Source organism: Canis lupus, chromosome 6 (genome assembly GCF_003254725.2).
Source record: "Canis lupus dingo isolate Sandy chromosome 6, ASM325472v2, whole genome shotgun sequence".
Lineage (NCBI taxonomy): Eukaryota > Metazoa > Chordata > Mammalia > Carnivora > Canidae > Canis > Canis lupus.
In genome coordinates, this window is record NC_064248.1 from 53295088 (window position 1) to 53321350 (window position 26263).

Here is a 26263-nt window from a genome sequence, read left to right on the forward strand (position 1 = left end):
ATACCATCTACTTACTGTTCATATTTTACATAACTACCTGTCTTTAAGGATTTTTATCAATGGCCATTTTCATCTTTCTGCTGGAAACATACATGATCATAGCTTCAATTTATTTATTCTAATGTATTGCACAAATAACATTTGCTGTCGGTGGTGATAGTGGTTCTTGTTATTCAAAATATTATTGTCAAAGAAATCCTTTCCTATGAAATTCATAGGTAATAAAATCCTTAGTAATTCTGTGCCAACATATTCCTGATTTGGCCAACTTACCCAAGAGCTAGTTGATGAGATGCAAGCTATCGTTATCCTAATTTCCTGAGAGCTACGAAAAGAAGAATGTGATTTTAAAGAAAAAAAATCAATATAAAATGAGTTCTCACTTTTCCTAGCAAAATTTATTTCTTGGTTCAAATGGAGGAGGAAAAAAAAACTCTGAAACTTGAAAGCCTCAGTAGAGTTTGGAGCTATCAAGCAAAATAGACAAATATATAGAAATTCTGCATAGAAAGGATCACCTAAGATAATATAACACATCAGTACAAAATGTCAGTACTAGAGCAGAACTAAATTTGCATTTGAAATGTATGTGTTTTTCTAGGTATCACAAAAGAAAAGGTAAAAATAAGCTCTGTGCATTGTTTGTGCTATCACATCTTTTTTCTCTATTCTTTGGGTGTGTTCCATCTTCCCTCATTCATAGTAACTCTGCTTTTCCTACTTACACACCTAAAGTCTCTTGGCAAAACCAAAGCTCCACAGGAAAGGATATAACTACACTAATTAATATCTTAATAAGAAATTACTTTGGCATATGACCACCATCTTAAGACTCACCTCAAAATTGCCTAATACAAAGAATTTGCCAGTAACTGGAGAAACTCAGCCATGAAGACAGAGTATACATAAAATCTGCCTTACTTTCTACCCTAGCAGTGAACACAACCCATAACTTCCCATCTGTGTCTTTGCTCATGTTTATCCCTTTACCTGGAGTGCCTTTGCCCTTATTCATCCTTCAAAGTCCAACTCAAAGTTACATCTCCTATAAAGCTTTCTCTGGCTGCAAATATTCTCTCTCTTCATTCCCATTGGCATTTACTTATACTTGCTTATAACACATCACTTTCTACTTTGTCTCAAAATTAATTATGCTCATGTCTTATAACCCTCTAATAAACTAAAAGTTTCTTGATGGGATTATTATGTATAATTTTAAAAATATTTCAATGCCAGCAGAGTAACAAGCACACAATAGGGGTTTAATAAATGCTTGTTGAATAAATGAATTAAAATGAATCTGAATTTAATTATAATGTTAAGTGATATAGTTTCAAAGAGGATTAACTGATTCTTTGTGCCTGTATTTCTTGATAAAATGTGAAAATATTCCTTTCAACCTTTAACAAATTATTATCAGAACCCAAGGGTGAGGCTTTACTGATTTTAGTTTAAAAAATAACTAAATCTTGATATGCTGTCAATATATACAGTAGTGAAATTAGATTCAAATTATATGATTTTTGTAATTTCTGGATTTCTATTCCTTAAGAATTGTAATGTTATATTAAATGCAGTGTAAGAAAAGGTTGTGAATAAGTTGATGAAAATTATAACAGCATATAACTAACAAAAGCAAAAAAGAGAAAGTTCAAATAGAAACTATTAAATTTATCTGTGCACCAGGAGAATAATCTTCACCTGTTACCAAAAGTAACTCATGCATTTACTGAGCCATCAGTGTTTTTGTATTGAATCCAACATAAAAAAAAGGGGGGGAGCGGGGAGAGAGAGAGAGTCCAGCATTAGGGAACTGCTGAGATACAGAAAAAGTGATAGGACGTAAACCTCTCTCATGATTTAAGATATGTCAAAAGATGTAGTTACCTTCAAAAGAAATAAAGGCTACCATCACCAATATTTGCTGAAATCATCTTATAATTGCTTGTGGGGTCTGGGGGGCTGCTAAAGAGAGCAGCTGCCTCCCCAACTACTGCTTTCCACTCTTCATGATAAAGAGGCTAGTTCCCGTCATGCCTCCCGATCTCCAGAGTGCTTTCCAGTTCACCTCCTGGCTGAAGAAACCTTGATTCTGAGACTCAGTTTGTTTTCTGCCTGTCAGAAGGAAACTCCCACTAGTTGGCTATGGATTTCTCTTCATTCCCTTCATTTCCAGGCTTTTTCTTCACCGGACACATTCTCAGTTTGTCCTGAGCAAAGCTGAGAGGTGTAGTCTTGAGCCTTGCCGGGGAGGCCCAGCCCAAGTCTAGTTTCTCCCTGCAGGTAGTTTCAAGCTCATGCTACCTGGCAGAGGAGAGCTGTGTTCTAGGAACATCACTGGTATCATTTGGTTAATGGCATAACCTGGTCTACTCAACTCAGACTGCATCACTTCTACTAATCTGCTACAGTGCTGCAGCCCCTTTCTGGAGGAGCCCTGGGCTTCACCCAACGGGATGTGCAGTTTGGTCAGAGAGATGATGCAATCACATCTCCTTCTCCTGATGAAGTATTTAAGATGACCTTGCTATAATCTGCAAATAAATTATTTACTCTTTTAACGGCCAAAACTTGTCCCGGCAAGCTTAAGTAGCAATAAATTTCATAAATTATTACAGGTCAGAAAGCACTCGTGAGTGACTCCACTTGGTAGCAGCCCATGGAAAATCCTATAAAACTCTGCTTCCCTCTGTCTAGGCAAGGCAGATTGGTTCACATAAAGTTGAGTTATCAAATCTTACTTCTCCCTCATCTGCTCTCAGAAGCATACAAGTAATAAACTATTTCATATATTCTGCAGAAAAATTGACGATGTGGTGCTCTCCATTAAAAAGATTAAAAAAATGGTGCTTTGTTTTCTTCTTACACAAATGGCCAGCTGAGATTCATTCAGTTTTCATTTTCAGAATAAAACAGTAATTTCTGATGTGACCTAAATGTACCACAAAATACAATATTTGTGCCACACAAACATTCTTAGAGAAAAACATTTTATTTTTTCAATAAAGAGGGCTGCATTAAAAGACCTATAGCTGCACAAGATATTATTTAGCTATTGTGCCTTTGCATCTAAGACAGCTTCATATTAAATTTCCTTTCTGATTTAAGTGTTCACTTTTTGTCAACAACTTTGCTAATATACCTGGGAGACGGAAAACATAAAATCCAAACCACTTTGGCCTCTATGCATGACCCTCCAGAATTTCATTTTATGAATCACTTTGGTTTCTTTTAGCAAAAGCAAATTTGCTAACAAGTATTCTCAAAGCTAGAGCATCATGCAAAACAGAGGTCCTGATGGTTCAATTACCTGGTCATTGATTCTAGTGAGCCTTCCTGCTTTCCACTCTCATGAGATGGAAAGTTGTTATTGAAGAATAATAGATGAAGTTCAAGGTAGCTTAGAACCTACCAGAGAGTGTAAGAAACACTTCTCAGGGCCTCAGAAGTGGGTTCTTTATCCTGACTAAAACAAACATATACACAGAAATGACTCTTACAAAACTAGTGAGCTCTCACAAACTCTCTCTTTAAAGAAAGAGAAATCTCCAGTTCTGGGAAATAGTGACAAAAAATATGCAGAGAAATGCATGACTGTCATAATCAGCATTTGCCTCCATAATTTCTCGATTGTCATAGTTCCCTTCTGCTGCATAGGGTTGAAATGTGAATATTTCCCATCATGCCCAACAAATACTGACGAGATGGTATGGGTCCGCTTCAGTGGGCAGCAGTGCTACCAAGTACCAGGCATGGAGAAATGAAAGACTGAGTCTCTTTCTCAATTCATAATCCAAGCAGAGTCATGGTCCACATTTTAGTTTTGAGCAAAGTGTCTATCTTAAATGAAGGGGATGGAAATGAAAATGAAAAGATGGGTTAGGCAGAGGCAAGGCCCTATTTCTATTATTCTTCTTTCTTCCACACTGTACACACACTTACAAATCATATTCTTTGCCTGATAAATAAAATCTATCCTTGGGTTGCCTGGTGGCTCAGTCAGTTGAGCATCTGACTTTTGGTTTTGGCTTAGGTCATGGTCTCAGGGTCTTGAGATCAAGCCCCACACCTGGCTCTGCACTCAGTGGGAGCCTGCTTGAGATTCTCTCTTCCTTCCCCCTCTGCCCCTCCCTCCATGCTCTCTATCTCTCTCAAACAAATGAATAATATTAAAAAAAAATCCATCCATCCTAGAGCCCTGCAGATCAATCACAATCTGATCTGTCCCTTCTTCACCTTTTCAGCCCCCTGACCCATTTTTCTTCTCAGTTGTATGTACTTTCTTAACATCTGGCAACTCTCATCTGTCTCCTCCATTGCCAGGCTTTTAAATGTTCCTATGCCTTTGAACTTGCTGCTGTTGCTCTCTTTGGAAATGCTTGTCCATCATGTTGTATGCCTGGAAAACTGCTATAACTAACCCTTTAAGATACAGTTAAAATGCTCTTTTCCCTAGGGGTGTCTTCCTCACCTCTGGGAAGTCTTAGGCATACCCTCTTTTGGATCTCTAGAGTGCTGTCTACATAATTCCATCATAGCAGCCATTTTATTAAGTTGGAATTATGAGTTAAAGGATCTCAAGGGCAGGATCTTTATGTGCATAGGGCATAATAAAATTCATGGCACATAGTAGATGCTAAATTCATGTACCAATAGAATAAATGAAGAAATGATAGTGCCAATTCCAGTGTCCTCTATGCTGACAACTGCTTGTGTGGAATTTCTGTGTATCAAATTCTCCAGACTATTACAGCATTAGGGAATATCATGGGTGAAAATAAACTAAGGTTTATGGAAGGCAAACCATGCAGAAATACTCAGGCACATGAAAAGATCATCATCGGGGAAATGAAAGTCAAAACTACAGTGAGTTTTTTTTTCAAAACTACAATGAGATATTATTACCTCACACCTGTCAGATTGGCTAGAAACAAGAAGTGTTGGCAAAGATGTGGAGATAAAGGAATTCTCTCTACCCTATTGGTGGGAATGCAAACTGGTGCAGCCACTGTAGAAATCAGTATGGAGGTTCTTATAGAAGTTAAAAATAAAAGTACCCTCTTAGCTAATAATTGCACTACTGGATATTTACCCCCCAAAATACACTAATTCAAAGGGATACATGCACCCCTATGTTTATTGCAGCTTTTCAAAAGCCAAAGTATGGAAACAGCCTGAGTATCCATTAATAGATGAATGGATAAAGAAGATGTGATATCTATGTGCAATGGAATATTATTCAGCCATAAAAAAGAATGAGATCTTGCCATTTGCAACAACATGGATGGACCTTGATGATATGTGCTAAGTGAAATAAGAGAAAGGTAAACACCATATGATTTCACTAAGAAACAAAATAAATGAACAAAGGAAAATAATAATATATTCTTACTTAGAATACATAAACATAAACATCAAGTGAGTTTTTAGTAGTACCTGGCAGTCCTACTACCCTATAGTTTTTTCACTCTACTGCTAACTAAACAGCACTTCCATTTTCTTGTTACTCAGTTATGAACCTTGTTGTCATCCTTGACTATTTTTTTCCTCCCAAAACCTATATTTTAATCCATCAACAAATTCTATCAACTCACTTTTCACATGTATCTAAGCAACCACTCATTTCTCACCACATTTACTGCTACCACCCTTATCTGGTTTGAGCCACCATCATCCCTTGCCTATATTGCAGTTGTCTAGCAATATTTCTTGCCTCTATCCTTGACCTCCCTATAAATTATTTGTAAAGCATCCAGGGAGGGAACCTGTTAAAATGAGGGAAATCTAGAGGCATATTTATAGTGGAACTAATGAAACCTGTTTCTTCCTGAAACAGGTCACTTCCAAGGCCATGAGAAGGGTCTAAGACTAAACAGTGTGGTCACATGGTCATAAATTTTTGTGATATTTTCAGATCATTTCCTTCTGCTCAAAACTCTCTAATGGCTTTCCATCTCACTCAGGGTAAAAAGAGTCCTAATAAAAGCTTTAAAATACCCTTCTTCCTCTCCTACTCAGTTTCTTTCACTGGACCAACCACACAGGCCCCCTTGTCATTTCTGGAATCTACCAAATGCACCTCTACATCAGGGCCTTTCCATGTGTTATTCCTTCTGCCCAGAGGGCTCCTTCTTGAGCAAAATCATGAAGATCTCCCTTTTTTCTCTAAGTCTCTCTGCTCAGATATTGCATTCATTAAAAGAGAGACCTCCACTGATGAAACTATATTTTAATCTTCTTGCCTTCTGACCCTTGATGTTTTCTCCTTGGTAACCTAATTTTTTTAAAGCACTACCACCTTCTGCTTGGTTAGTTATCCACCTACTAGAATATATGTTCTGTGTTTCTATTAGTAGAATATAAGCTTCATGGGGGCAGAGAATAAATCTATCATTGTTTCCTCAGTGCTTAGGACAACACTTGGCACATAATTAGAGATAAAATATCCATTAAAAGATTGTTAAACAGATGTTGGAAGGCTGATCTCTGGATTCATTCATTTAAGGGGTATAAATCAAGTGCTCAGACACTAAGTAGAAAGCAGTGAACACAACAAACAATGCCTCTTCCTGTGGCACATGCATTTTTATAGACAGAATGCTCCAGTCATTTTTTTGTGTGTGTGGGGGGAACTATAAATGATGAGGTGTACCTAAGGTCTGATATGCTTGTAGATTTTTTTGATAATGAAATAGTGGATATTCCTTATTTGAAACTTCTCATTTCCACAAAAGCCTAGGTAGAATTCAAAAGCTTTTTAAAAGAGTTTTACTCATTTATTTCAACAATAAACATTGGGATAGGCTGTGGTAAAGGATGTAAAAATGGATCATATTGTTTTTGCCCTGAAAGATTTGTTAATTCAGGAAGAGAGACGAAATACTCGAAGACAATATAAAATAGAAAGTGGTACAGGATACAAGAGGAGCCCCATTCACTCATTCATTCATTCATTCATTCATTCATTCATTCTTTATTAAGTCATTTAATGAACCTTTGCTTCCTGTCCCACATCTTATCCCAAAGAGAAAAAATGAGGAATTATATGGATATTGCCCCAGAGGTGGTCACAAGCTAATGTGGAAGTAGAATTCTTTATGCGTACTAGTTCTTTTTTCCTAAGGAGGAAGATTTTTTTTAAAAGACTTTATTTATTTATTCATGAGAGACAGAGAGAGAGAGAGGCAGAGACACAGGCAGAGGGAGAAGCAGGCTCCATGCAGGGAGCCCGATGCATGACTCGATCCCATGTCTCCAGGATCATGCCCTGGTTTGAAGGAAGCGCTAAACTGCTGAGCCACCTGGGCTGCCGGAAGATTTTTACATTTATATAAGTTAAACTTTAAGAGTGCAAGCATATTAAAAATAGCTACCTCTTGTTTCTAAAATACTAAAATGAGGAGAATCTTTGTACTGACTATAAAGCATATCTTAAGAAGCAGGTAATTTATTGATTACTTAATGGGAAAAGTTTTTTTCAAAACATACTTGTGGAAAGAGTATATGTGCAATGTACTATCTTTTTTGTGGCAAATATAAATAGTAATGTCATTATGAAATTTTTAATAGAGTTTACTTTGTTTTAATATTTTCTATTCCAAACACTCAAATTCTCTAGTTTGGCTTCTAAGTTTATGGTCTTCACATTGCACTATATTGCAGTCATTTGCAAATACAAATAAGTTAGATTATAAATAGAAGTGAAACATAATTAGAGTCTTCAGCACTACTATCTTGGTAACTGAAAGAACTTTCACATATTGCTTGTGGCTATATAATGGTACTACTTTTTTTGGAAAACAGTTTGGCATTTTCTTATAAAGTTAAAAGTGTACTTACATATGATCTGGTAATTCTACCCTTGGTTATTTACTCATGAGAAATGAAAACATATTCACACAAAGACTTGTGTGTGAATGTTTATAAGAGTTTAATTTGCTGTAGTATAAACATTGGAAACAACTCCTGTCCCATCAATTGGTGAATGGATAAAGAAGTTGTGGTACATCCATACAATGGAATGCTATTTAGCATTGAAAGGAACTGCAGTAAACACAGCAACTTGCTTGAATTTCAAAGTATTACAGAGAACAAAAGAATCTAGGAACACAAAAAGGAACATACCGTATGATTCTTTTTATATGAAACCCAAGAAAGACAAATTGTAATTGTTACATGGAAGGCAAATTGCCTGGGTTAGGAGGTGAGGAAAAGGGACTGAATGGGTAGAGGCATACATTAATTTGGGAGAGTGATGAAAATGATCTTTATATTGACTGCATGGTAGGAACATGAGAGTTTATATTCGTCAAACTCATCAAAGTATACAATTAAAATGGGTACATTTTATTGTTTTCAAATTATACCTCAAAAAAACTGATTAAAAGGAAGTGGAATGTGAGTGGACTAAATGGGCCTCTTCCTAGTCACGGGAAGCAATTTCTCAGTCAGTCTACAGAATGGACAAGAATGTTTATGTGGTTTCTGAGTCTTCTACTTAATGCTGACATGTTTCACTTGATTGCTTGGGAAATAGCCAACTTCCTGGTACTCTCTTTTTCACCCTAGAACTACTGGAAATGACAGTATTCTACTATTCATATCATTCTACATTTGAAGACACTATGCCCTCCCCCCTCCCGCCAAGTCCAAGTGCTCTGGGTTTGTGAAGTTTCATCATGGAAAAAGTAAAGGTAGATATATGCATACAACAAAATGCATGTGCTGGTGCTTTAAAATGAAGGATGATGCAAATGTCAAGAGCAGTGTTGGATTCATGGAAAAAGCTAATGAAATTTTTACTTAATTGAATTGAATGTTTATCATAAGATGCATGTTTGGATTAATCACAAAATTGAAATTAATCATATTCCCTGGAAAGCAGTTAGTATTTGGTCCAAAGTCCAACCCTCTGCCTCTTTGAAGAGAGATTTGGCAGCAGGAGAAAAATCTGGCAAAAGAAATTTGCGGGTTGTCAGCATTTGATATATGATACTTAGGAAAATATTGTAGGATCTAGAGGTTAAGTAGATGTGAATGGTGACGAATTAAATGATAGGAAAGCTGGTTGAGATTATTTCACTGTATTTTTAGGTATAGTGAGATGGGGAATACTTTTAGAGCCATGTTATTTTAAAATTGAAAACAGTATTTGGGAATAGCTGACCCAATCCCCTTAGATGATAACATGAAGAAATATGTTAAATATTGGATTCTCTAATGAGTGGAAGAATCTAGAATAGAAACCAGGTCTTCTGACGCTTAGTTCAATGATTTTTCTATATTGCTATGCTGTCTCTTAAACATATCCTTAAAAGAAAATGAGAAAGGCCACTATCTAATCCAGAGGGGCATAAGTGGATATTTTGAAAGTCAAGTATTTGGTGATGGTAACACAAATTTCAGGATGAAAGTGTTTCATTGCCTATGAAGAAGTTCTATTTTTTATTATAAAGTGAAAAATCACTAAAGAAATTTATCCATTCAAGCCAATACTTAAAAACAGTATGAATCCACCTCATATGGTATAAAATATTTTGTCATAATATGATACGTGGAAATACAACTTGAAGCATCAAAAATTAATACTTTATACCTGAGCTGAAATCCCCTAAAAGCAGGTAATGTGAATTATTTAAGTGTAATTTCGATTGAAAAAAATTCCCCAGCATCATTTGCCTTTGGGAATACAGAAACCTTATCTTGTAATTCACTTTATAGATCTATAGGTTTGTTTTCTTACAATATAATATTCTTTTTATCAGTTTGTTTTTATAATTGCATAATTTAGGGATGTTGGGAGGAATTAACTGCAGGAGGAATGTTCTTTTTAGTGTTTAAAATTTATTTTTTTTAATCAACGCATGCTGAAGATTAATAAATAAAAAGAAGGTGTTCTACTAGTACTCAAATGAGATGGATTGGAAACACATAATATGAAATAAACCATATATGAATTGAAGTAGTTTCCTGCTATTTTAAACCAATGCACCAGATAAATTTTGTGTCATTTTCTTTTCTTTTTAAAAATAATAATACTGTAAACCACTGTCTCAAGGAGTCAATGACGAGTACTCCTCCACTGTGTTTTATTCTGAAAAGCAAAAGAGAAATTTATGATAAACTAAAAAAGATTTTGGTGAAATGCAGTGGACAAAGATTAATATTTGAATCCTCAATTCTAGTACTTCTCTGAGGGAGAGAAAAAATTTTTTAGATAAGAGGACATTTAGGGAGGAAGCAGGAGAATAGTTTGAGCAGTAAGAGAATAGTAACAAGGTTTGAAGGGTTCGAGGGCAAAACTCACAAGTATATGTTTATAAGAGGCTCTAAGGCCTCAAACAGCAGGGGACCAAATAAGGAAATGAGACTTTGGGTTTTTAAGAGGAGTGTTCAGTACTTACACAATGTTTAGCTTTTTTGGAAAACAACCTTCACTTTTGCCTGCTTGAAATGTTTTAGAACCCTGCTTTCCATTCCAAATGTTAATGAAGCTCTGAATTTCAGTGGCTCTTTCTAAATAGTAATATTTTAGCTCAACCTTTGTATTTTTCTCCTCAAAAATAAATGAAAATACTTACTTGAGACATAAATGTTAAAGTATTTATTTATTTATTTTTAAAATTTATTAATTTTTTTTAAATTTTTATTTATTTATGATAGTCACAGAGAGAGAGAGAGAGAGAGAGGCAGAGACACAGGCAGAGGGAGAAGCAGGCTCCATGCACCAGGAGCCCGACGTGGGATTCGATCCAGGGTCTCCAGGATCGCGCCCTGGGCCAAAGGCAGGCGCCAAACCGCTGCGCCACCCAGGGATCCCTATTTTTAAAGTTTAATGAATACTTTGGTTCCTTCTGTGCAGAATTTGATAGGGCCCGAGTCACTGACAAGACAAATACGTGTGGGATTGTGGGCACAACAGGACTCACTGGATCTTTGCCAAAACCAGTGGGGTATGTGTGGTCAGCCCTGAGAATCTGTAGCAAGATTTTAAAAATTGACCTTAACGGCTGAAAGGGCTAGCCAGTCATGTAAAGTTTAGAGACATTTCAAACTGTTTCTTAAGACTCTTACAGGGGGTCTGGAAGTAGTTGATGCAGATGTTCAACATTTGGGAAGAAGAGAAACTGGATACAGGGGCTTTCATGAATGTTCTTCAGTTGGACTGTGTTCTTCAGCTAAGTTAAGACCCTTGTGCATTACTTTGATATTTGAACAACCTCTTTTTCTAGCTACTGTTGCAAGATATTGTCAGAATTTTTGGTGATATTTGTAAAATAATTTTCTCTTTTGCACAAAGCTGTGTCAACAAATAAGAACAATAGTTACAAAGCACTTTTTATTTATAAGTTACTTTTCTGGGGGTGATAGAAGAAGTAGAAAATGTCATAATTCAAGACCTTTGGGGAACTCAGGCAAGACCTACACATAGAAATCACTGACTTCAAATGCCATATCCTCCCAGAGGATAATTTCAGTACCACATATAGCCTTTGGCATGACTGGAATTTTTTTCCTCTATGTGAGGAAAACAAAATAGAGGCCAAAGAAAATAACAATCCCAATATCTCATTCAGTGACACTAACATGATACCACAGTCAGACCCCGAGGTTTAAAGTTTACCTTAAATGAGTCTCATTCCCTCCTCTTTTGGTGTGGGCAAACCCTACCGGAGGGAACAACATCTAATTGAATTGGATAGGATTTTCAAGGGAGAATTGAAAGCATACTTAGGGAGAGAAACAGGTTTCAGAGAAAAAGTCAATGTCTTAAAAGGTAAATTTAATCACAAGGTTAGAAGCTGGAGGAACAGAGAAGTGTCATACAATGGCTTTAGAAAAGGGGTTCAGAACCAAGGTCAAGACCAATGAATGAACCAGTATTGAGGGTCCACTTGATCTATATGGAACAGCAGAAAGTGTCATGGCTTAAAACAGTCATGAGATTAGACATCTCCTGCTAATAGTAGTTCTATATCCTGATTTACAAATAAGCTTTAAGGACATTAAAACTGTATGTATACATGATATCTGAGAAAATAATTGAAATAAGTATGTCAAATGGATATTAGCCTGTTAACTAATTCATAAAGAAATGTTTCTGGAATCTTTTAAGTGAAGTTATGAGTCTGAAAGACATTACATGAAAGAATGCTCATGGAAAACTCTTATGAGCAATAAAATGGATATCACCAAATGTTATATGTTTGTCAATACGTTTATAGTTTAGATATTATACAATAATGTGGTATAGAACTGAGTATGAAAGACTTTATAAGGAGGATCTTTCAATGTACTTTGACAAAGTAGACAATAATAAATCCAAATATATATGTACTATGCTAAACAAATCCCAATCTCTTATCATTTAAAATAAATTAATCCAAGTGTTAACTTAGAACTCTGGCAGGAAAAGGGTAAAGAACATGTAGCAGAAAGTATTTTATATTTAAAGGTGATTGTTAGGGACTCCTGGGTGGCTCAGTGGTTGGGCGTCTGCCTTCAGCTCAGAGAGTGATCCTGGAGTTCCAGGATCGAGTCCCACATCGGGCTCCCTGCATGAAGCCTGTTTCTCCCTCTGCCTGTGTCTATGTTTCTCCCTCTCTGTGTCTCTCATGAATAAATAAAATCTTAAAAAAAGGTGGTTGTTAAACATGTAATAATGCAAAAGATAGCATTTTACATCAAAATAATTTTAGAATTATATTCCATATGAAATTTTAAAACCAAGCATCAGAAATCATTGGAAAATTATCAGAGAAATATCTGATCACTCTGAAGTTGAATATGCCCCATAGAAATGAAAGGACAAAATAATCAAAAGAGAACAAATTTCCTTAGAACATAGATAACTGGTATGAAAGATTATTTTTCCAAAAGTTGAGAGAACCAGGAACACAGAGATAAATTTGTAGGATGATAAATGAAAGCACTCTAAAGCAATAGAACTGGTTTCTCACTTATTTTCATATAAATTCAGGTGAAAAACTGCAAGTGCATTAAGACATCAATTATGAACACAGCATATATGATAAATGCATTAGTTGTCAATACCTTGCATCGTGTAGTTATCAAAATTTGGAAAGCATTCATGAATAAAATACAATTTCCAGTTCGAAGTATTCAATACAAGTATTTGATTTCAGCTTTCAGCTCCTTTATATGTCTATTTCCAGCTAACCCAAGCAACACCTGTATTTCCTTTCTTAGCATTTGAGAGATAAGCACTGTACAGTGGGTTAAAAATCAGTAGGTTCTAGTTCCACACTCACCCCCAATAAGGTGTGATTGTGGGAAGATCATATCACCTCATGGAACTTTAATTTCTTCTTCTGTAATTCAAGGAGGAAGGGAATAGAAAATTGTTAAACTCTAGAAAATCCATGATTTTTGTGTCACTTACTGACTGCTTGGTTATATACCGTTTTGAATTATTCAGTAGTCTTCTCAGTTAGATTTTAAGTCCTTTAGGTATATTTTCTGTTACCTAGCACAGTGCTGGGTGATAACTAGAGATTTTAAAAAACAATTTTTGATGAACTAAATATTCACTGGAAAAATATTGGAGTCCAAGAAAAAGCTTATTCACTTACTTGCATATTCTCTAGAATTGTCTTCCATCAGCGGTGTGAAACTGGATGGTTGAAGAGTTTGTTTGAAAAGAAAGACTTCTCATTATCAGTTTAAAATACACTATCCCTCAATTGTTATGTTACATTATAACCTAGAGGACTTGTTCATGCATATATATATTTTTTTACATATCTGAAAGTAAAATGAGTTAATGTGTGACCTACCTACAGAAATAGCAGAAAGTCATTTTAAGACAGCCTGGAAAAGGTGGAGAACTTTCAAGCCACATTCCTATGTACCTGGCATATGTATAACTTACATCTTTTGTCAATTCTAACGATATATGTATATATTAGGAGAAAAAAATGTACTCCAAAATTAGTTTCTTTTTCAGCCCTGATAAACTGATTGCATATTTGAGATTTGTTTGTTCGTGAGGTTCCTCATTGAGGATGAGCTACGATACTGTGATTGTGATACATTTGGAGACATTGGCTAGACAGCACACCAATGAACTTCAAATGTTACAGCAATAGTTACAAGGAAAATATGTTAAAAGTACAAAGAAGTTTAGTGGGGTTATCAGAAGCATATGGTATTTTTCTTAAAAAGTTTTCCTGCATGCAGCAGGGGTTCTATGGATTCATTAAGGAATGAAAAATGATGAAAGCAAAATGTGAGTGAGAAGTAGTGAGAAGTAACCTTTTATCTCATGAGCCTTTTCCCTCTCAGTCCATCTGCCTCAACCAGATCACACTTGGATGTGTTGAAACTATCTACAGAGGTCACATTTATTTTTGAAGTTCAGTAAACAAGGTTATGTCTCTTGAAAAAAATTGCAATAGACTGTACTAACCACTGAAGAGTCAAATAGCAGATTCACCTAGTAATTCAGATTTTTTTGGCAAGGTAATACATATGAGAAGTATGGGCTGTAAATAAAATTGTTTTGCTGTCAAATTAGAAGTTCTTTAAAGTCCTAAGAGAATATGCAAAACGAACGAATGAGTACCCTTCGTATGTTAAGAAGTCACAGGTTCACATTGTTTTCAAGGGGCAAGGGACAGCTTTCATTTGGGAAAAGTAAGATGCGTGTTTTTCTTATAGTCCATTTTCTCTTCTCAGAAGCAAACATGACTCTCCTTTTCTGCAAGGTGTCATATAGATCTAAATTCTTTCTAGTTTTGGTGTTCTTTTGGTCCAGTATTCATATTCTTCTCCAATATCTCCCCATTGTTTTCCATCTGCTTCCAAGATGCACATCTCCAGTCTTGAGAAAACCTATGTAACTTGTGACTCTAAAAGCTTTCTTGGTGATTCATTTACCATTAAAAGCTCTTGAATGAGTTATCAACTTGTGCACAACTCACGCCCACACTGGCTTCTTTCTCCCCCACTATGCTGACAGAGTGTTCACATCTTTCATGTGCTCATACTTTCTCCCCATCTTATATGTATATTCTTTGTAGAGGGAAACTATATCATGTAGGGTTTTTTTTTGGGGGGGGGGTGGTTCTTACCATTATACATTGAAAAATAAAAGAATAAATGAATGAATTAAACTTACCAGTGGCTTTTATAAATGCCTAGTTGAAGCCACTCAACCATTAGAATAAGGAAATCACCCTTTATTACAGAGTACTCTTTGACCTGGAAGATTTCCCACCTAGCCAACTCCCCATCCACACTTTCTCAGGTAGAAAAAAACTTACTATTCTTTCTTCTTTACACATTTACTGTTGATTCCTAGGAGTCTCAGCCAAGAAATTACAGAGTAGAGTTAACAACTGTGGGGTTGTGAGTTTCTAGTAACATGGGAAAACAGGATGGCACCAGGAGAGAAATTCAGACTTCCTAGGCTTCTATCGAACAGTATTTATTAAATGCCTAGTACATTCTCTCTAGCTCCGAGCAGGCATGGAAAATATATTTGCATATGAACCTTCATCTGAAGGAATTTATACTTTCATAAAGCAAACAAGAATATAGGAAGTAACTTAAAAATTATTTTTAAGGTAGAATATCCAAAAAAAGCTAGAATATCCAAACCCTCTCCTAAAAATAGGAATACTATGAGATACCCTACCTAACTTATGGTATTGCTTTGAAGATCAATAGACATGAAATTAATTTGAAAATATAAAATTTTGAACTACATAAATACAAATAATTTTGGCATCATGTCACTTATAAAATTTACTGAATTTTATAAAATTAACTGAATTCTTATACCTTCAGATAGATATGGACTTTTATGTATGCTGCCCTAGAAATGAAAGAATAAAGTCTTGAAAACATAAAGTACAACAAAGACCAAATCAGAGTTTACACAGTTTGGTGCTTTCTACTAAAAAGTCTAGAAAACTTTTTCAGTTAAAACATGCTTTTAGGGGCACCTGGATGACTCAGTTGGTCCAACTCTTGATTTTGGCTGAGCTCATGAGATTAAGCCCTGGATGGGGCTCCACACTGGGCATGGAGCCTGCTTAAGATTCTCTCTCTTCTCTCTCTCTGCCTCTGCTCCCTCCTCTCTCTCTCTCTCTCTCTCTCTCTCTCTCAAAACAAACAAACAAATGAACAAACACGTTTTAAACCATACAGAATCTCAAAAACATTTAACTTTTTTCTTACTCAATGGAGAGTAGGGGCACAGCCTCAGTGATCCTGACTAAGAAGGTAGAGCTAAGTGTTTCCAGAGACTTGATTGCTTTTAAATTACATGGTAGAGACCAATCAGTTTGAGTTTGTTTTTATTCCAGTTACAAACATTGGATTACAAGGTAAAAAAATTATTTTTTTAGGAGTCTTCCTTTTGTTATGGCTATTTTTATGTCTCTAACAACATTAGATGCTATGGACATGACCTTTTAGCACTGGAAAGAATTTGAAATGTAAAATGAAGCACAGGATCACAAACCCTAAAGTCAGAAGAGACTCTAGAAGTGCTCTTGTCTAATTTTTAAGATATAAAGCAATGCATCTCCTTGATCATGTCCCAAATAAGTAATGATCTAAGACTGTCTTGCACAACTGTAGTGGCACAATGATGTGCTAATTAATCTACCCTCCACAATTTCCTACACATCCGGCAAAGTGATTCTTTTCAAAGTTAAGGCGAATCAAGTCATTCCTCTGCCCCAACTCCTTCTGTTCTTACTCAAGTAATCCTAAAGTCTTACCTAGAAGGTCCTACATAATCTACTATGCCTCCTTTCTGCAACTGTCTAACATTATCTTCTACTTTCCCTCTTGATCATTGCAACCCAGTTATTGGCCACTTCATATTCTTCAAGTCCACCAATTGCATGTACGTCAAGGCCTTTGTACTTGCTGTTCCCTTTACTTATATTACTGCCCTCCCAAATAACACAAGATTCTGTTTCTCACTTTTACAAAGATTCTACTCAAATGTTAGCTTTCCAAGAAGTTTTTATTAAATTCTCCATAAATTAGCACTCTCCCTAAATCACTCTCTATCACCTTGTGTTCCTTTGCTTCTCTTCATAGCCTTTAGCAGAGTAGCAGTGCTAAATAAATTAATTAATAAATAAACCAATTTATTTATTGATTTATACTTCCTTTATATATCAGTTTATATAGTATACTTATGTATTTATATGTATTTATTTAAGATATATAATATATATTTATTTATAATTTATATATAAATATGAATATTGAATAAACATTTTATATAAGTATATAAGCACACATTATTATACACTTGTATGTATATATACACTTATATTACACATTTATTTGTAACATAAAATTTGTTATATGTTTATTTATAGATCTTATACACACACATATATACCTAATTATATTTATGAACTGTCTTACTCTCCAGAATGGAAATGCATGAGAATATAGGATTTGCTGGCTCTGTTTGTTCATGGCTCTATCCTAGAAAAGTGCCTTATATCTGTTTGATGTTCAGTAATTAATAATTAAAGAAGAACTTATGATCTCATAAGCGACCCCATTGTCCTTTTAGACAGGTCTAATGATTAGAAAATTCTGTAATACTGAGTTAAAACTTGTTGCTTTCTATGGACCTTTCCTGCCTACAGAACTGTTCCTACTTTCTAAATCACAAAGAACAATTCCAAACTTCTTTTCTCACTCCCAAACAAGCCTTCAAATATTTGAAGAAAGTTGCAAATCACTCATGAGTTAATACTTCCCATTCCTTTAGTCATTATCCAAATGATGTAGATTCTAATCATCTCATTCATCAACTTCACCTTCCCCTGAGTATATTCTAGTTCATTATTTTTCAAACTGTAGGTCATGATCCTAGAGTGGTTCATTAAATAAATATATGGTTCAATTTGAGGAGGTAGTTCAGAGTGCAGTCATTGGAGCCAGAGATTCTGGATCATGCAAGTTCAGTCACTTCAGTGATTTTATCTCTTCTTACTTCAGGTTCCTCATCTTTAAAATAAGGATGATAATAAAGGTAAGGATCACTCATAGGATTATGATGATGATTGAGGATTAGTACACAAACATTGAACAGTGTGTCCTCCAAAGCCAGCTGCTGGGTGGAAGAAGGTATCTCTAAAGAAGAGAGAGAGGAAGAAGAAAGAATAGGGCTTCTTTCACATGGAGCAGGCTCAAGGTCATGCCTTACTTCTCCAGGCTCAAGGCAGGAAGGAGAGGAAAGAAGAAGAGGGGAAACTAGACTTGTGTCCTCTCACCTCAAGACGGAGTGGCCAGACCTTCTTACCACTAACTCTGTGGAAGCAGGAGAAGCCAAGCTATCCAAAACTCAAACCATTTAGCATTGAAAATGAAACCGTTCTGAAACATTTTCCCCAAGCCTGGTTGAAAATACCATGCACAGTCTTAAGCATTTAGTTTCATTATTACCCACATTACAAATGATGTGTCTAGGTCACAAGTCTGGACTTGTAAAGGGAAAAATATCAAGTAAATGCAATAATGTTGTCCCTAATGGATTTTAAAGCAATGGACTCCAGTTTCTAAGTTCAGTGCCATGAAGTTGCATGTGAAATCATTTTTCTTCCTTAAGATGGGTTGTAAAGAAGCTCACTATCTCAGTCCATCATTAATCTCTTCTGTACTCTGAAACGTACTAAACAACAAGTGTTGTGCTCTTTTTAAATGAGTGAAAATGGTCAGAGAGCTATGTGATAGGTTCACTTAGGCATTAGTTTTCTCTTTGGAGTTGATCATGGTAGATTAATTCTGTTCTATTCCCTGGAGATAGAACCCCTTTCGTAGCTACCAAGCTGGGTTTGGATGAAACTTTGTAAACTGAATTAAGACACAGCTTTTCTGAGACCAGCACTCCTGGGAAAAGAAACAAGGAAAGTTTCTCCCTTTTACAAAGAGATTTACACCTGCTGATGAGAAAATATACCACAGTGCTCTCTGAGGGCACAAACCCTATTCACCCTGATGCTGATTTTCACTCTTTCAAGAACAACTCTCACAGAAATTCAAGAACTGTTGCCTTTAATATTATTTTCTGAGAGTCCTAGTTGACCTTCCTCTTATTCACATTTTCATTACAAAATAGTGAAGCATCTTTTTGATTGCTATTCTCTTGGCATAATTGCATTTAACTCTACTACTGAATCACTACTATTAGAGCTTTTTTGGGTTTCTTACCTGCATTATTTTGGAGACTTCCTAACTGGTTAACCCATCTCAAGTCTCTCTTTTATTTTCTGCAAAAACTACACAACAATGTCACATCAATCATTTGCTAATCACACTCCAGTGGACAAAATCCTTGAGTAATTCACCTTCACTGAAAATATACAAAAATCTTTGCTGTTCTAATCATCTGGCATCAAATAATTATATTTCCCACTATCTTCTACCTTCTTAACCATTTAGATGAATTTCTGAAATGTGAATTTCATGTTTCTTCTCATGCTCTTTCCTTCACCTAAATACTTTTGGTTTAAATCCTATAGATACTTAATGCCACCTTATTTCCTCAATCCTATCCTGTCACTAATTCCTCAGGCTGGAAGTTATTCTCTTTTCCTCTGAACCTCCTAACATTTTACTTGTATCTATCTCTCTTTATAACACTTTTTATGTTTAACATCAATTAAGACTATAGAGGTAGACAAGTGCCTCTTTTACCAACTGGAAATGCCTTTGGAGGAGGAACCATGTCTTGCTTAACTTGGTGTCCTCCACCACGTCTAACACAGCTTCTGCCACGTGGCAGATTTCCTGTCCAATAAATGAATGAATGTAGCTTTTATCCATTAGATTCTAGACTGTGAGCTGCCTAAGTGCAGGAGAAACATGTCTGTATTGATCACCGTTGCAACCAGCAGCCTAACAGTGTACTTGGAACAAAATAACCCATAATAAACGTTTGCTGACACACACACAAAACCCCCAAACCCACAACCCTGCCCAGTGGCTTTTGTATGGAATTACTAAAAATAGTATGCTCAATAGACAGAAATTCAGATCTCATCCCTTCTTATGTCATTTAAATAGAAGGAAAATCATCTATAAAAGAAGAAGCCTCTACAAACAACTTTCTTCATACAGAAAACCTATGATCTTTCCTTTGAAGGCTCAAGGAAATGTCAGGGGCATTTTTTATTTATCCCTTTTCAAAATAGCTTAGATGCATACACGTTTTATAAGCTTCTTACTCATAAACATTTTTACAGGAAATACAATGACCACTAACACAAAGCGATAGGGGTAAACAAATGGGAAAAAAGCTAGAGTTTTGAAAGTTAAGTGTTTTGTGCAAGTTGTTGAGGATACTCAAAACAATCAAAGGCTATTGCCACTCTGCTACCAAGTTGTTTTCCTCTAGCACTCTGGTTCTTATCATTTGCTGCTGAATTTTCCTAGGCTGTATTATTTATGCTTAGAAAAAAATCAATTCTTTCCCTTTTATTGAAAAATTATGTACAACAAATTGTAACTATAACCTAATCTACAAGATTTTATGTAGGCGGCTTTGATTTACTGGCCCATTCATAATCTGCTGATGATTAGCCTCCCTGAAAACAATCCACTCACTTGTCTAAGTGATATCAAGGTGTTTGTTTTTAATCTGTCCAAAATCATCCTATGGACATATGCATTATTGAAGAATTATATTTTAATTTATCTTCATGCAGTGCTTTTGAGGGGCATTTGCATTAACACAATATGATTATGCTTCGTTCCACTAGTATCTTTTCAAATCAGAAATTACCTGCATATACAGTCTCAGATGGTGGTCAAAAATTGTACAAAGAAGTAAGAATAGGACTTCTTAATATCACACAGCTCTGCTGCTCATCTGCGAGGCTTTTTCTGTTCTAATGCTTTTGTCATGTATATGAAAGTCATTATGTAGTTTAGAAAACAGAAGATGAAGTGAAAGAGGAAGATCAGGGACCTAGGATGCATTAATATTCCACCAGCATCAAAGATATTTCCCTCGAGGGGTTCCTACAGGCCACGCTGTTATTACAGTGCCTATCCATTATCTTGTGCTGTTCTTGGTATTAAGACAATAATGGAGAGAATAGGATTATGTGCAGATGATAGGAAATGTGAAGGCAATTCAGCAAGATAGGAAATGAATGGAGACATGATTCTTTCATCGAAGCCAGGGATGGTTTAGCATAGGGTAAGAGAGAAGATAAATGAAGCAAAATGGAATCTTTACAGGTTAGCAGGGGTAAAATGAGTGTTTTCATCCAATCCTATGAGTTTAACCTTCTTGATAGAAAAATGCCATTGCATCTTTCTTTAAAATCCAAGTATATGTGCCTGAAGAGATGATCTGTTTTTGTTCTCAAAATTCACTTGTTGGAAAAGCTGTCCAGTGCTTATATGGTCAGAAGGTGGCCGTAAGGAGTGGCATAACCTTTTAATTCACTCCCATCGCTGAGAAATTCAGGCTGTTATTTAAGATTCCCCCGTGGAAATGACAAGCCCAGCAACTCTTTCTACCCATCCCTTACCAGACAATGCCCAGTAATCAACAGAGTAATAAACTGAACACCAGACAGGAGAGTTCCATTATGAAAATGCTTAATCTAGTTTCTTAGAGCCCCATTTTTTTTGACATGAACCCTCCTCGTTCCTGTGCACACACAGAACACACAGAGGCAATCATCCAGACAGACTTTGAAAACAGGAAAGAAAAGCCCTGGCTTTTTGAAAAGATCACCTATATTGGATGCCCAAGGCTAATGTGACTCAAAGGTTGGCATTTTATGATGATGGCAGGGAAGCAAGAGCGGCAGATTGTGTCATTTGCAGGGCACTGGCATAAATAAATGTTTCTGTTTATATATATAAAAAAAGAACATTTAATTAAATGAAGGCACACTCATCTACAGACAATATGACGGGGCCAGAGAGAGTGCTTTCTGTGTTCACATACACTGCTTACTCTCCAAACACTGTATTTGATCCAGACTTAAATTGGATAGAAATTTAACCAAACTGAGATCAACAATATAATAACATCCTCTAACTCAAAGAGTTACCAAGGGGAATTGAAGAGAAAATATTAGAGGAAATCAGCATGTAGATACACTGTATCTATAAGCTTATCTAAGAATGTGAAAGCTGTGAATATCCAGGCTGCATATGAAATATAGATTAATATATCCTGCATGGAATTGCATTGCAGCCAACACAACGTAGTTCAATATTCATTCTTCTTAAACAGGGTTGAAGACTAGTTACAAAATTTATATATATATATATATACACGTATCCTCAAAAAAATACGTGACTGAAGAAAAAGCAAGCAAGACGAGCAGAAGGGAAAAATACATATATAGGTTTGCATCCAAAGCATGGACCTGCTATTTGTATAGGAAAAGAGCTTATAGAAAGAGAAAAGCATAATCAAGACCTTGGACAGCTTTTGGATCTTTTCTCCCCCTCCCCCAGCCCTTTCTGGGCTCTTTGGTGCTCCTTCCTGGTTCTCTGGTTTTAAAAATGGCTCCATACTGCTCTCTGCTGCTGGTTTATAATTTTCTCCTTGGAAAGCTCAGAGCAATTCCTGCTGCTCTGGCTTATATGTCAGGTCCTGGTTGGAGCTCATACCTAATGGGACTGTCCCCTAATTTAAAACAAGGCAGACTGATACTTTGTAGTTGTGGACTATGAAATCTAGCTTCCTGGCTACATTTTTTCCTCCAAATTATCTGTACTCCTTTGACCTTAAGATCCCGTTCTAAAAAAAAAAAAAAAAAAAAAAAGATCCCGTTCTAGCCACAAGAATCGTTCAAATTTAAAAAATTGTCCTCCTAAGGAAATTATATGTTATTGAGAAATCCTACTGTAGATTCATATCTCTAAGAAAGTGATGTGGAAAGGAGAGGACATTTTGGAGATGGATATGGAGACTAATTAATATCACTCCTTAATATCCACATCACATTGAATTCAATTTCAAACAAGGAAATTAATAAAATAATATATGTGTGATAGAGCACAGCACAAGGTACGCACTTAATGTAAATGAGATTTGAATCAAATCCAAGAAACTGAAATAGATAAAGAATTGTAATTTAGGGAAAAAATTAACCTCAGGAAAAATACATTTTAAACATTACATAAAGTATTCAAAGTGTTTTTTCCTCTCCTTTGAAAACATAAAAGTGGGAAAAGAGTGATTTGTTTAATATAAAATACCAGAATGTTAGAATTTTACCAAAAATTATATTATTTCATGGAGGCTAATAAATTCAAGCATAAAAATGCTTATTGGGGCTTATTCAGTGATAATATATTTTCCCCTTTGGAAATAAGGATGATTATGAAAGACAGTTAACAGCTGTAATTGGATGTTTTAATGTGTAGCAACATGACCACATGATTTAATCCAAGAGCATATGGTCAATTGTGTGACCCTGCTTGACAGACAGGAAGTTGTTATAATCCATGTCATTATTTTGAACTGCATCTAAAGCACACCACCCTATTACCCTGCTCAAGAGAAACATGAAGGAAATGAAAAGGACAATGGGAAGTAAAATGTAAAATTGGTGAGTATCATTTACCAGGGCCTTTGTCCTTGAAATTTATTGTAATCTAGAAGTATTCTGTTGTGTCCCCCATGGAATTAGGAATCCCCCTAAGCCCCGTGGAATTAGGATGGATTTTCACCCCAAATTCAGTTTGTCAAGACTGAGAACACCACACACACATCAAAAGGTATGAAGAAGTTAATAACTCTCATAATGAGGCTTTATGTAGTAAGCAAAGTGATTCATAAACAAGTCTAAGCAAGTCCCTGGCTTTTTAGGGCAGGGAAAAGAGACAGAGTTGGGTTTTTCGTGGTGTTTAGGAGGCATGGCCAGGCTGGGAGTTCCAGACATTGTTTGAACTTTCCACAGATGCCAAAGGAAGGAGCACCTGGCCTCTCTTACCCACTTACCCAGAGGTGGGGCAGAAAGGGAAAGAAGGGAGAGCGACCCTTGAAAAAGCTTTCAGCAGCCAAATATAAGAAAGAAAGAAAGAAAGAAAGAAAGAAAGAAAGAAAGAAAGGAAGAAAGAAAGAAAGAAAGAGAAGAAAAAAGAGCACTTTATTACAAAGGCCTCCAATTTACATTAGCAGCAATTCTGATTTAATTATTTAAATGATGGTGAAAGCTCTCCAACCATCATCTAAGATACCTCTCTGAACCCAAATTAGTAATCTCTAAATTTAAACAATCTCTAAAAGGCAATAAAAAGCAGCTGATTCTACACGTATATACTGAGGGTTTCGGATTCTAGTTTTGGAAGTGAAGAAACAAAGAGACAGAAAGAGATTCTGTTTTATAAACACCTTTATCCAAGTGATTCTGTTCAATAAGCATTATTGAAGTGTCCACCTGTTTCAGGTGAAACTGATCACTATGACCCTGGTTCTGCCATCCAGGAGTTTTCAGGCTACAGGTGAAGAGTACCCCCATAAAGAAATAATTTCTGTATTGGCAGTGTTAGGAGTACATACGAGGGACAGAAGGAGCAGAGAGAGTTCATAACTCCAAGGGCTCAAGAAAAAAGGGAAATTTTTAGGAAGCAAGATTTTCAATAATGGATGCAAGATTACCAGGCAAATAAGAAAGTGAAAGGAATTGGAGGCAAAGGAAAACACCATGTGAAAGCAGTGAAGGTGTTAAGCCTCCTTAGCATTTTCAGGGCACTTCAGGTAGTACAATATCATGGATGCATTGACTGTGAGGAATGTAGGAAGTGCAGATGAGACAAGACAGGCAAGAGCATGGAGGGACTGACCTGTCATGGAAAAATGCTTAGACTCTATCCAGGAGTTCAACAGCTTTCAACTTCTTTGGTTTTTGTGTTTTTTTTTGTTTTTTTTTTTTCAACTTCTTTGATCACACATTTCTAGCAGTACAAAAAATGTGATTATTATAGATGTGTAGTAGATATGTAGATTACTGTAGTGTAGATGCATGAATTTCCCCAATTATTTGCAGGTATTGTCATTTGCAGATATTAAGGTATAGTAAACATCTAGTACAAATTCATCATTAATGATATTTCTAAATTGATTCAACTCAAGCATGTGGCCGTCACTGACATAAACAACACCAACTTCCATTAAGTCAAAAATAATCACTCGGAAACAGAAAATAAGAAATGAAACTAAAAGTTAAAAACGGAAAACCAGCAAACCATTAAAATGACAATTCCAGAAGCTTGAAAATTCTTCTGGAAACAAGCTGCATGTTTTTGAAAGGTTACTAAGCCATGGTATGATTTTTTTTTCATTTCCCTTAGAATTGTGGTGGTAAATTTTATGAGTCAACTTAACTGGGCCATGAGGTGTCCAGATTAAACATTACTTCTGCATGGGTCGGGGAGCATGTTTCCAGGTCACTCAGTACATTGTCCTCCGCAATGTGAATGGGCATCATGCAGTTTATTGAGGGCCTGATTAGAACAACCACCAGAGGGAGGGAGGACTCATTCCCTTTCTACCTGCCCGCTAGAACCTCAGTCTTCCTCTACCATTGGGCTGGAATTTATACCCTCAGCTGACCTGGTTGTCAGGTCTTTGAACTCAGACTGAATTTACAGCATCAGCTTTCTTAGGTTTCTAGTTTGCAGATGTCAGATCATGGGACTTCTCAGCCTCTATAATCATGTGAGCCAATTCCTCATAACAAATAACCTTTTATATGTTATTGGTTTTGTTTCTCTGAAGAACTCTGCCTAATACAAGCTTACATAAGCAAACTGCCTTCCTGGGCACAAAGAAAAGAACACCTGCCTGTAGGTAAATACAGGTCCTTTAAGGCTTGGAGTTTATACAATTTGGAGAATCTTCTTAATGAAAAAGGATACCAAAAACCCTTACTTATGCAATTTTACAATATATGATCCTGTGGCACATTGCTTGGACCATATCCCCCGTCTTTGTAAGTGATCCAAGTACACAAGAGTGACTACAATTTCGGGTTTAGTGGATAGTGAATAATACCTTCTCTGCCTTTGCCTGTATCCTGGATTGGTGGCCACCTTCTCCCTACTTGATTCCTCCATTTAAATTCACAAGGAAGTGGAGTTCCTTGAAGATCTAGGTCAACTTTATGTTGAAAATTTTTCTGTTACCAAAGACTGAAATAAAATACTTAAAAAATAACTAATAAAAAATACCTGGGCTGTTTATTTTGGGGACTATTTTACTAGCATTCCCAAAGGATTAAAAATT

General features: G+C 36.0%; 1 long non-coding RNA gene across 1 annotated transcript in view; it reads left to right on the plus strand.

The window, feature by feature from the left end:
- The window catches only part of LOC112640808 (uncharacterized), a 481961-nt gene that overhangs the window by 285163 nt on the left and 170535 nt on the right, over positions 1-26263 (plus strand). Inside the window, exon 12 of the long non-coding RNA XR_007411443.1 lies at positions 8569-8693. This is a non-coding gene — a long non-coding RNA (uncharacterized LOC112640808). The remainder of the gene's footprint in view (positions 1-8568; positions 8694-26263) is intronic.